This window comes from Psittacula echo (genome assembly GCF_963264785.1).
Source record: "Psittacula echo genome assembly, chromosome: 12".
NCBI lineage: Eukaryota > Metazoa > Chordata > Aves > Psittaciformes > Psittacidae > Psittacula > Psittacula echo.
Window position 1 is genome coordinate 5,280,105 of NC_137747.1, and position 12,213 is coordinate 5,292,317.

The following is a 12,213-nucleotide window of genomic DNA, read 5'->3' on the forward strand; positions in this document are numbered from 1 at the left end:
GACAAGATACGAGCCTTTATTATTAACATATTTATATTACTCTTTCGGGTGCATCAGCTGGATCTGTAAGAAGGCTTTGTCACATCCCTGCTGTTTGTTCACATGAATACGTGCAGAATAAAGGCAGAATTCAAAATTCTGCATTCCCTTCCCAGTAATCCTGGGTAAATAATTTCGTAGGTGTATTACTAACAGGGTGATGAAACTCAGCTAAATCCTGAGTCTGTTTTCTTCACAGGAAACTTATGAGACCGACAGTTTTGTTAAGTACTGTGGGATCCTGCACTGGATTATGCAGAGAAAGACAAAGGATACAGATAAAAAGCTTTTTCCTTCCACCATCCACATAACAAGAGATTTCCAAGGGCTGATTTTAACCCCCCTCTGATTCTGCCTAACATCACCTCAAACCACACGTGTTTAACAGGAGATAAGGATGAAGTCAGTCTAGTGACTGTTAGCTATGGGAACGAGACAGGATATGGCAGGAGGTTATCCTAGTTTGTACAAAAATACCCTGCTCTGGTATGTGAATCAGTTCTGACAGCAGAATGAAATGGTGCATCCCGTATGTATCTATATGTTACGTTGCATACATATCTATATGTTAGTTGACATGCCTAGAATAAACCCTTGAAATCAGCTAATAGTTAAAGGAAATGTGTCAGATACAGTCATTTGAAAGTCGTTCTCTGCAGTCCTTTGTGCAACTGAGCTCATATGAAAATGTCACTCAAGCTTGTGCGTTAGCGCTATTCCTGTTAATCTCAAGGGTCTCCCGTTCATAATAACAAAAATGCAGAACTTTCCCTAATGTTCCCCAGAGTATCTGAGGGTCCCTGCTCTGCATGGGCTGTATTTTTCAGGTAACAGATTCCACAGGTTATGATTGAAAAATCCTTTGACCATCCAGAATCTTTCAGGCAGGTGAAGGGAATTGCAAATTGGAATGGCTGGGTCAAACCACCTGTAAAAATTAAATCATACACCATCTGTGTTTCTCCAGTAGAGTTGCCTTGACCCATCTATGGGTCTAAACATCCTACTGTGCTCTGGCCTGCATAAACATCCACATTTTGAGGTATCTGCATTAGTTTTCTAATATAACCCTCCTAATTATTGGACTTCTTAAAAGTGTTTGGCTTTAAACAGTATTTATAACTGTGCTTTGATTGGATCTCCAAAGCATGAAGAATTACAAAGTCTTCTTTAGGGACAATGAACATGAGCCGGCTGCAGTGTGCGCTCGCAGCCCAGAAAGCAACCGTATCCTAGGCTGCATCAAAAGGAGCGTGACCAGCAGGTCGAAGGAGGTGATCCTGCCCCTCTGCTCTGCTCTCGTGAGACCTCACTTGGAGCATTGTGTGCAGTTCTGGTGTCCTCAACATCAAAAGGACATGGAACTGTTGGAACAAGTCCAGAGGAGGCCACGAGGATGATCAAGGACTGGAGCACCTCCTGTATGAAGACAGGCTGAGAAAGTTGGAGCTGTTCAGCCTGGAGAAGAGAAGGATGTGTGGAGACATCATAGCAGCCTTCCAGTATCTGAAGGGGGCCTACAAGGATGATGAGGAGGGACTATTCACCAGGGATTGTAGTGACAGGACAAGGGGTAAAGGGTTAAAACTTAAACAGGGGAAGTTTAGATTGGGTATAAGGAAGAATTCTTTACTGTGAGGGTGGTGAGGCACTGGAATGGGTTGCCCAGGGAGGTTGTGAATGCTCCATCCTTGGCGGTGTTCAAGGCCAGGTTGGATGTGGCCTTGGGTGGCAGGGTTTAGTGTGAGGTGTCCCTGCCCATGGCAGGGGGGTTGGAACTGGATGATCTTAAGGTCCTTTCCAACCCTAACTATTCTATGATTCTATGATTCTATGATTCTATGACAACTGCTTCTCCAGCTGTATAGTTCAGGATTTGGGTTGAGTTCTATTCTACCATCTCAATTTTAAACCGTGCTTAGAGAATAGCCATCAAAGTCCTTCATCCATGAGGTAATTATTAAATAATGGGCAAAATACTTCTACAGCTGAAACCACCAGTGGGTTTAATTGTCTTTAAGTGGTCAGTGTTAATAGCTTCAACAAAAGCATATTCCAGCAGGGTAGAAAATCCTCCCAAATATAAATACTCTTAAGTTTCTGGAGCTCCCAGATGACTTTTGTTGGGGTCTAATCTAATCATGCACTGTAGATACCAGGCCTCACTCACCACTAACATGCAAAGGCTATCATGTGCTGTCTGCTGTGGTTCCCCAGGGAAGTGCAGGGGACTGCTGCCAGCAGTGTGGCTCTTCTCCCACCGGCTTTACACTCACCAGCCCCCGCAATCTGAGATCAAGGAAAACCAACCTCATCCACACTCTCAAGTCTTCCAACACAAAAGCTGCTTTTCTCTGCAGTCTGTTGCTCACGATTTTATAATTCTCTTCTTCCCTTGACTGCGTGCTCTGTGACTGCATTAGCACCTGCCTCTGCACTTCTTAGACTCTCTATTTTCCTACCATGTCATGGATACGTGAGTCATCTTATTTGCAGTGTGCTGAGCTGAGTGAGAGTCATAGTAAGTTGTGCGCTTCAAGGCCATTAGTAATGCTGCTAAAACTTGCATAATATATTCTCCAGTGTCTAAATTCCTGAGAGATTGAGTAACTGTTTTCTTTTTCACCCCAAGTGACTATGGAACTGGATGATTCACTCCTGTTATGACAGAGGAATTGTGATCTTTGTGTCTTTCCAGTTTTGTTTGGCCAGAAATTTATTTTATAGGACACCTTTGTTCAATCTCCTCTAAGTCCTTAAAATGACACCACAGACCTTTTCACTGACTTCAGTTCACTTCAGATCATGTGCTCTGGTCTGGCAACTGTGTTAGTTTGGGTTATTGGTAAAACAGATGGAGATAAATGTTCACCCTTATCCAATACTCTGGAATGAAAAGTGTTTAAATAACATTAAATGAAAGCTTATATATGTAAAAAAACCCAACCAAACAAATCCCCTAACAAAAGACAAACAGAGATATGCTGCAGGGAATATTTTGTACAAAAGATTTGCAGTGACATCTGTGAATGAACCATGAAAGGGACTAGCAACAGATGGCTGATAAAAAGGAGGAGGGAGTGAAAGGTGTCCTTTTGTGAGAGGTGAACATGGTATCCCTGCAAACAGCATGAGGTGCCCAGACAGAACTCTTTGGGGAGCAGGATCTGACCCAGAGATGCTGGCGCTGTTGCAGTAGCCTTAGCCCTGCGCCAGCTGAGCTGGTAGTAATGGTCCCAGAAGGAGCTCTGCAGCCAGAGGCGTTACTGGAGCTTGGCACCTTTCCCATCCAGCCCCGTAGGCGGGAGAGTGTTAGAGCAGAGCCAGGCATCAGCCTCTGCTCTGCCTGGGAATGCTGATCTAGCCCTGGGTTTGATGCCAGAGAACTTCAGGCTGTTCAGGGCATTGAGGTTCCTCCTGCTTTTAAGTAGCCACTTCAAGATTGGATAGCCACAAAGCAAGCCAATCTTCTACTTGGGTGTCATCCAAGCACACTTACAGATGTTGCTGAGTTTATTGTGTCAACTGTTTTTTCCTTGCCTGATATATTTATTTTTTACTTATTAAGCCAGGATTTATTTCCCCTGTGTCTGTGACCCCATCTCTCCCACGAGAGCCTGCACTACAATCCAGCTGGCCAGCCTTCTTGCATCAGCGATCACTGCAGCAGAACAGCTTCTAGTGAAACAATAGTAGGAGGAAAAGTCAGGAATTTCCGGATTTAATCCTGCCTCGAGCAGTGACAAGTTGTGTGCCTTTAGGTGAGCCACAGGACTATGTGAGTCGATTTGTAATGTGAGAAACCAAGTGTATCCCGGAGCCATGGCAGGCTCCGTTTGTTCCTCTTTCCTCACAGCTCAAAATCAGACGAGTGCCCGACCCAATTTTTTCACATACTAAAAAGAACAATCCAGGATCATACTGTCCATAGTAATTTCTTTTAGCTGGAGATTTCTTTCCCCCTCTTTTCCTATTGTTCCCCACACTGCTTCCATTGCTTTCCATGAAATTCTGAAGCTAGGGAAATAGTTTTTACTCATAAATCTTTTAAGTCATGTAAATCCTCCCAGCGTACCAGCTGACATTTCAGATGTTGCATTTTTGCGCTCGTGCCAGGAAGCATTTAGCATGTTACAGTTGCTTATGTTGTTGTATTTTTTTAAGAAGGGAAAACAGTTCTTTTCCCTTGTGTCTCCAGCACACAGACTGCTTGATGGTTTCTCCTTGCGGAAGGAGTTCACGGGATCATATACATGCATCAGATAAATCTTCCCACGTTTGATATTTGCAAAGTTGAATGATTGTTATTTCAAAGCCAATAGCTGGAATGGGTCTGTGATTTAACAGCACCAGAGCAATTTTTTCTTCTGTTCTCAAGCTTTAAAGAAATGAGAAAAGTGAAATCCTTCAGCTTAGAAAGACTCATTAACCAAACACTCTTCGACCACGTTATCGTCACAAATATTTCTCCCTGTTTGTTTAAAGCTGGCCAAGAGTTCCAGAAATACTTCTAAGATAACAAAAATGGGCATCCAGTTTGGAAAGGAACTCTGTATTTAGAAATCCTGAACTACTACTGGGGGTTGGATGTGCTGTTAACTCTTCTGGTTGCTCTGAACCTCCACTGCATTGGAGAGTGAGTCATGGCACTCTTCATAGAAATGTTTTTCCATCCTAGATGACTTGGGGAAAAAAAAAGTACCCTGGGGGAGTATAATAACACAATACTATCTGTAGTCACATCATTGAGTTCAATAGGATTGCTGCTTGAGAGAGTCTAAGTCAGTTTGCCCAAGGCAGGAGCTGATAAGGCTCAGTATTCACCCTGTCCATGTGCACTGGAGACAGAAACAGTCATAAGCTTAACTCTGGAAGGGAAGGAAGGTGAAGAACTGAGAGCTGAGTGTTGGTTTATCAGCAGATCTTACAAGCTGGCTTCCTGCTGCCAAACACACTCAAGCCCTGAGCCTGTACTACAAATCACACACACGGGGTTTTAAAAGTATGCTGAGGGTTTCATGATATTGCCAAATTGAATGTTCATAGGAAGCCAAAGCAGGGCACCTTGCTAAGCTTGACCTTCACAGTGTTTCACTGGCAGAAGCAGAGTGATTTCCCCCAACAGAAGTAATAGTTCAGTCCTGCATTTGTTGTCTTTGTAAGATAATGTCGAAGGTTGGTTGGGTTTTTTTCAGGCTCTAAAGGATGGCTTAACAATTTTTAATAAGCATATTAGTTAGTATAACTGTATTGTTGCTGTGTTTTTAGGGGTCTTTGCAGAACCCAGTGCCTTGACATCATAACAGTTTTCAACCAATTTCATGCAAGAGCCATCAAAGCCAAGGAGAAACAAATGCACTGGTGCCCATGTGCACCTCAGAAAATTGCACTGCACTAGCAGTGGTTTCCGGGCAGAGAAATAGTCCTTGCAAGAACACAGAGGCTTTGGTGAGATACAGCAGTATAAACGAGGTTTATACTCTTCCTGCCCTGCTTGGATGGGTTTCATCTCACTGCCTTGAAATAAGGTAAGCATCTAATCAAAGCTTTCCCTCTAGCCAGTGAAGATGACAAATGGGATGAATTTGCTCTCTGATACCTGATCTACCACTACTCCCTTAATCCCGGTCTCTATTTACTGTCACGGCAACTTTGATGTCTTATTTTTAGATAAGATTCTGTGGTTTTAGAATTAAAGTCTCATTGTAGCCAGATACTAATTTCGGTGAAAAAAATAATGTGCAAAACCTGACACATGCTGGTCAATGAGGAATACGCTGAGCACTGGTGGTCTTGATTCTGTCTGTAGGGGTTGAAATTTAGTTAGCATTATGTGGTTAGGCACCAGCTGGTGTTAAGATGTTGCTTGACTGAAGAGCCATTATTTACAGTTAATAAAGTGGATACCATGACACATTCCTTATGGCGTAGATGTGCTATCATATCTTGGCAACGGTAGCAGGAGGAATTATTCTGCCTGGCTTGCAGTCTTGTCTTCATTGTAAAAGGAAAAATAATGAGGGTGTAATTACCCAGCTTAGAACTAAACGAACTCAACTGAAAATGCTGCATGATTAAAGATGACTTCTAACAGCTTCCCAAACTTTGCTTGTTTGGATGGCATCACTGATGGTGCTAGTGTCAGCTCCTGGCTCTTCCTGAGCTGGATCCATAGCCAGCAGGCACAGCTCAATTGTTTGGTCTGTGTGGTGTCCCAGTTTGAGGTACTGGTGAGCCTTGCCAAAATAACCTGTTTAAATGAGGAAGTCGGCATGCAGCAAATTAGGCTGAAATTGATAGCACAAAAGCCCCCTGTATTAATTCTTGGGTTAAAGAACTCCCTCCTGTAGTGGCTTACTCCACATCAGTAATGACTTTGTAGGTAAGATCATGCACTCCTCCCTCCAACATTTCAGTATCAAATCTATGAGGTTTCTCTAATTTTGTAACTTAAATTTATCCAATAAACCAGTAGATTCAACAAGTTGTCTTTTTTTCTGCTTTGTGCAAATACATATGGGAAAAGGGGAGTCTGTTATTTCATTAATTCTAGTTCTCAGTTTCACACAATTCCTTGTTAGCCAACAATGCAATACCTAGCAGACTTACTCTTCAAATTGGTTTAGATACTGAAAAGCTGGTGACCTTCTGCCTTCAGCACACAAGTGGCAGGTCTGGTGGAGAGATGAGGATGAACTTCCCATAGCAATGAAGAGGCACAAAGGAATGCTTCTAGATGCTGAACTGGCTACATTCTTGTTCAACTCATCCTTGAACACTGCTGAAATTTAATTGTATTATTAATGATACGTTGCAGTGCCTGGATACTTGGATATATAATAACTAAAACAGCCTGTTAGTCACGATAAAGAGGATTTTCCCTCCTGGTTGCTTAGCTTAACTCCCATTTCTGCCGAAAAGCAGGGAGTGTTGCTGGGTAGCACACACCTCATGTCCAGCAGTGAGATCTGCTGGTTGCCACAGTGATGGAGAGGGCTGAGGCTGCTTGGGGTAGCCATTCTTACAGTGCAAGTGCCCATTTGGTGCTGCATCCCCTTGCTTAGAAGCTCAGTCAGTTGGTTGGGTCCCAGCAACTACAGCTAACTTGAGGAGGCAGATGTCTATTTAAGTGCCATTGCTAGATTGTTCTTGCAATGGATAATCTGAATAAAGATACTTGAAGCTTTACAACGCTGAAGAGAATTACTTAGAGATGCTTTAAAATTAAATTATTTAATCCATAAAAGTGTGTGGCAACTGAGATCTGTGTGAAAACTCTCAACTCTGTGTCCAAAAAGCTGTAATCCTGCATAAAAGCAAATACTTTACACCGGTTTAAAAGCCCCCAGCCCAGCTCTGGGTGCTGGGAGCAGAGGGCTGTATGCAATGCTTGGTGAAATGCTCCCAGGTCACCAGGCAAATGCTGGGTTTAATGTCATTCACACTGTCAGCACAAACAGAATATGTTGTTCCCTGACCAGAACATGGAGCTGTTCCCATGGAGAGCCCTGAACTCCTGCTGCTCTCAGACAAATCACAGGGATGCTGCCCCTCCTCAGTCTTTGCTGCCTCAGGAGCAGCTAGAATAGACAATCGGCTCCATGTCTAAGGGAACGGGATGGCACAGGACACAGCAACAGCCTTGGTGATCTTATCCTGGCTGTCACAGTGGCCAGCTGCTTCATGAGAAGGCATCTAGTTACATGTATCCCCTTAATGAACCAGCATGGAAAGCAGGGAATGATGCCAGGAGGTCAGGCTGAGTTTGTTCCTGACTGTAGGTAGAGAGTGAGTGTACATGGTGCAGCCTGAAGATTGCAGTCGTTTGAGCCACAACAGGGGACTCATAACCTACGTTTGAACCCTCACCATTCCAAAGCAGGAGTACTCTGTTCAGAGTACATGGAATAAAAGCACGTGAAAGCCCAATTAGCTGAGAGCACAAGTCAGGATCAAAATATTTACACAGCTTCAGCACATCTGCATCAGGAAACCTTGTCTGGTTGCCAAACACTGAGGAAAACTCATAACCATTGGCTGGGTGGCTCTGGCACACATTATACAACTTCTCATTTATTATCATACCCTTTTGCTTCCCAAAAGGTAGAAGCACAACTGCCAGCTCTGCCTGATACTTGTTTTCTTCCAGCTACTTCCTCGAGCAGAAACAGAGGGATAAAGGGCAGGGATGTTTGCGTGGGGACCTCAGATCATCTCCTGCTTCTCTGTCAGCAAGACCCAAGCAGTCAGTTGTGATCAACTTAAGCAATACTTGTCCTGCTGCTCCTTCTCATGCTGACAATCATGTTTAGCTCTTTCTGTGTATGACCCTTCTTCACAAGTGGAATGAACCTGTTTACTTAATACTTGCATATTCTTCCCCTGAATACATCCCTGAACTGACAGAGATGTTGCTATTCACCCTGCCTCCCAAACAAGAAAGCTTTTACCAGTGGGATGACTTTCTGATGAAGCATGTGCTGGATGCATGACCTTTGTGGGTTTACACAGAAGAAGCTTCTGGATTTCTTTAGACAAACAAATCCCTTACCCAGCAGGGTTTATGCTTGGTTTGTAGTCTTTGTGCCGCTAGCCAGCTGCCGCGCTTTCTCCTATCAGCAGCAGGTAAAGTGCTTCTTGTACAGAGTGTGTAAGGGAGTTTGTAACGGGCTTTGGGACCCTTTGGATAAAAGGTGTCATAGGGCAGAGCTGTCACTGACAGACAACTCTGGCTTGCCATGAGATCCAAGGTTGAGACCTGCCTGTATTTGTGGCAGCAGCAAAGAGGTAACTATTCAGTGGCTTGTTTTGCAAGAGCCTTTGGACAGAAGGATTTCTGCAGAAATGAAGGATTAGAGGGTGCGTGTCCGTGCTGGGCTTTCAGCAAAGGCTTTGGAGATGATTAAAAATATTTTCACTTTTCCAAACTGAATTCCTTAAGGAAAAAAAAACGTAAGTTTGGGCTGAGACTCCATCCTATCTAGCCAGGGCTGGGTAAAACCTTTTGGAGGTGTTTGGCTCAGCAGAGAGAGGAGATAAGTTCTGTGGGAAACAGTGGCTGTGAAGTGGGAACGGATGAGCTCGTGGAGTGAAATTGCCCAGAAGCCAAGCGCCGCCACTTGCTCTGCAATGAAAAGCTTTATCATCTCTGCACAGATTACTGCAGCTAAAAATAGCCTCAGCTCAAAGTAAACAGGTTTTTGAGCGTGCTCTGCCCTGCTGGCATGTCAGCCCCACACCGAGCGCCGTGCCAGCAGCCACAGTGCCTGCCCCAGTGCTAAGACGGGCTCCCCACTGCCAGGCCAGACCCTCCGACCCTGCCCACTGAGAGAGGTGACCTGGAAGGGTTTGCTAATGAGTTGAGCCTCCTTACAAGCTTTGGTTTGTGTTTCACTTGTTGAGGAGCCTTTCTGCATGAACAACTTCTATAAAAACAAAATGGGTGTGAGCACCAAGGCAGGCACCCAGACACCCCGGCACCCACTGTCTCCTCCCTAATCAAGAGCAAACCATGTCCTTCCTCTGACAGCAAAGAGCAGCTTGTCACTAAAGCTGCTTTTACCTGTTTGTTTCTCGTCTTCTCATAAGTCTCCAAGTGCAAGCTGGTATTTGATGGCTTAAGACATCCACGCTTCCCTTAGGAAGACCAGCAGACCACTGAAATATGTTGTGTAGAGTTTTTGATCAAAGGTTTAAGTGTTTATTTTGGAGGAGGAAGTCTGGAAAAAAATCAGGTTGTCAAAATTTTTTCCATGCGTATCTTGTGCCATTCCCCATTTCCTTGCAATCTTGATGACATCAAATGACACGGAGAGCTCAATGCCTGGGAAATGCAGCGGGAAGCTGCTTTTACGTGAGGAGGCTTCATGCGAAATCAGCGGGCGATTGCAGCGTGCTGGCAGCACAAGCCTCTGAGGGAAGCGAGGCTCAGGCTGCAACAACATTCAGGTCAGAGGCAGGTCAGATCCTTCTGAAGTGACAGCTTGTCTCCTTGGGCTTTGGAGCTTCCCAAGAGCATCCTTTGTGCTGGTGGGTTCTGTTGCACTGCAGCACTGCTCTGGGGGCTAGTTTCTTTATGTTAGCACCCGCAGGGATGCTCTCACCTCATTTTGACACTTGCCCTGCTAGAGTGCTCTGAGTGTGTCCCTCCTTCAGCTAAAGCTTAACACTCAACCTGTGGGACAGCTTCTTGTTCTTCCTTGTGCAGTGCTCTTTTGCCCTGTGCTGCCCCAGAGCAGCAAAGGTGGCACCTGCAGCAGAGGCTGCAGGACCGTCTCGTCCCTTGGGTGTTGCTCTCTGCAGCCCACTCTGTGATGCAGAGCTAAGAGAAAAAGCCACAGCTCTCTGCAGATCAACTGTCTGGTCAACAGCAGCAGCCACCAACAGAGCAGAGCCAAACCTCCTGTTGTCCAGAGTGGCAAATGTTGTTACCACCAGTCCCGGATCACATAGGACAGCCCAGTATAATGCAGATGGATGCAACAGGCAGCAAAATCCTCATCGAAGACAAGTGTGCTAGTGAAATAAATGCTGATTGTGAATCCAGCTGAATCAGATGGCTCAAGGCTGTAACGCTATCCGTCACACGCAGCATGCCATCCCAGGCAGCTGTAACATCTTCTCACTATAACAAGATAAGGACTGCATTGATTTCTAGCCCACACCTCTGGGTGAACATCTTGTAGCATTTGAAGCAATAGGATACGAGATGGTGAACCTGAGAAGGAGCTAGAAGTTCAGATGGATTTCCAGAGAATAACATCAACTTTCATTTTACCTTAATGTATTAAGATTTCAGGCAAGCTTTTTGTCATCTTAGGATTTATTTTTTTAGTCTGGGAAAGAAGAAAAAAAGAAAAGCTCTGAAGAAAATCTCAAACTGCATTTTTCTACTTAAAAAGAGTTCTGATGGAAAACATTTGACCACTCCTTGTAAGGGATGGTACTCAATGAGGAGGTCACTGGAAGGACATGAGAGGAGGACAGACTCTTTGATGGATGCTTGGGGTGCTTGTTCCCAGGACCAGAGACACAGGATTGAGAGGTTTGAGTAAGAGAAGACATCTTATTTTAAAAGCACATATACTGTGCTCCCAGCTTTCCTAAGTGCTCTGTTGTTGCCATTGCTATATATTGCCTGCGTTGGAATGGTGCTGGCCACACACTGCCAAGAAAATGACTGGGCTGCTGGTGTAGCATTTGCATCCTTACCAGATTTGGCCTTCAAACCCCACAGTCATGGCGTTAGTGTAAAGCTGTAGCCTGGATCCCTTTCAAATACAAGCTGGAGTAAAGAGAAAACTGCAGTTGTGGCCAAGCCAGCATAGCACCCTCTTGGAGCTGTACTGGTCCCTTGGCACAGTGTGGCAGAGCCCTCCTCCCTCATGGCATCTCACAAACACAGGCGGGGCAAAAGTAAGTTACTACTTACTTTCACGTGACTCAAAAGCCCTGGAGAGGATGACTTTGTGCCAAATGATACATCTCAGAATACCAAACTGGCTTCCCAGGGCTGGCTTTGAAATAAAATTGAGCTGAACCAGGAGGCAGAGCTACATGAGGTCAGTTTGGGGATGCACTGAGCGCAGGTATGTTTTGCTCTGTTGAGGTCTGCTCCCCTTCCTCCATGCCTCGGTATCGTTATCAGAGTATTTCCTGCACTGCCTGCTGCTTTTGTTGGTGTTTTATCTCTTCCTGCGTGCGATGGCAGGGATGTGGGTATGTCATGGCAAACAGCACACTTTCAGGCACACACAGAGATCCTGACTGGAGGCAGTGAGGCCAGCAGAGATGGAGCAGGTCCAGCTGCACAGCCAGTGCTGGGGCAGGAGGACAGGCAGGACTGGTGCTCCTCACGAGCAGTGAATGGGGCCCATCTGTTATAGGAGAGCTGCAGGATGGCAGAGATGCCGCTTCTGTGTGTCTGGTGCTCAGCAAGACGTGGGTTGGGATAGCCAAGTCCTCCTGGCTCACACTGCTCACTTTGAACACAACCTAAAATAAAAGCACATCTATCTGAAGCAGGGACTGGAGCAGGTCCTTGGCAAACACTCTTTGTGCTCTCCAATTGAATGATGCTGCTTCTCCCTCTTACAAGGCTGAGGATCCCAGTGTCCTTACAACAGGGACAGAGTGAGTCTTTCACTCCCTTAAGTAAAGCAATCAGCACTATCG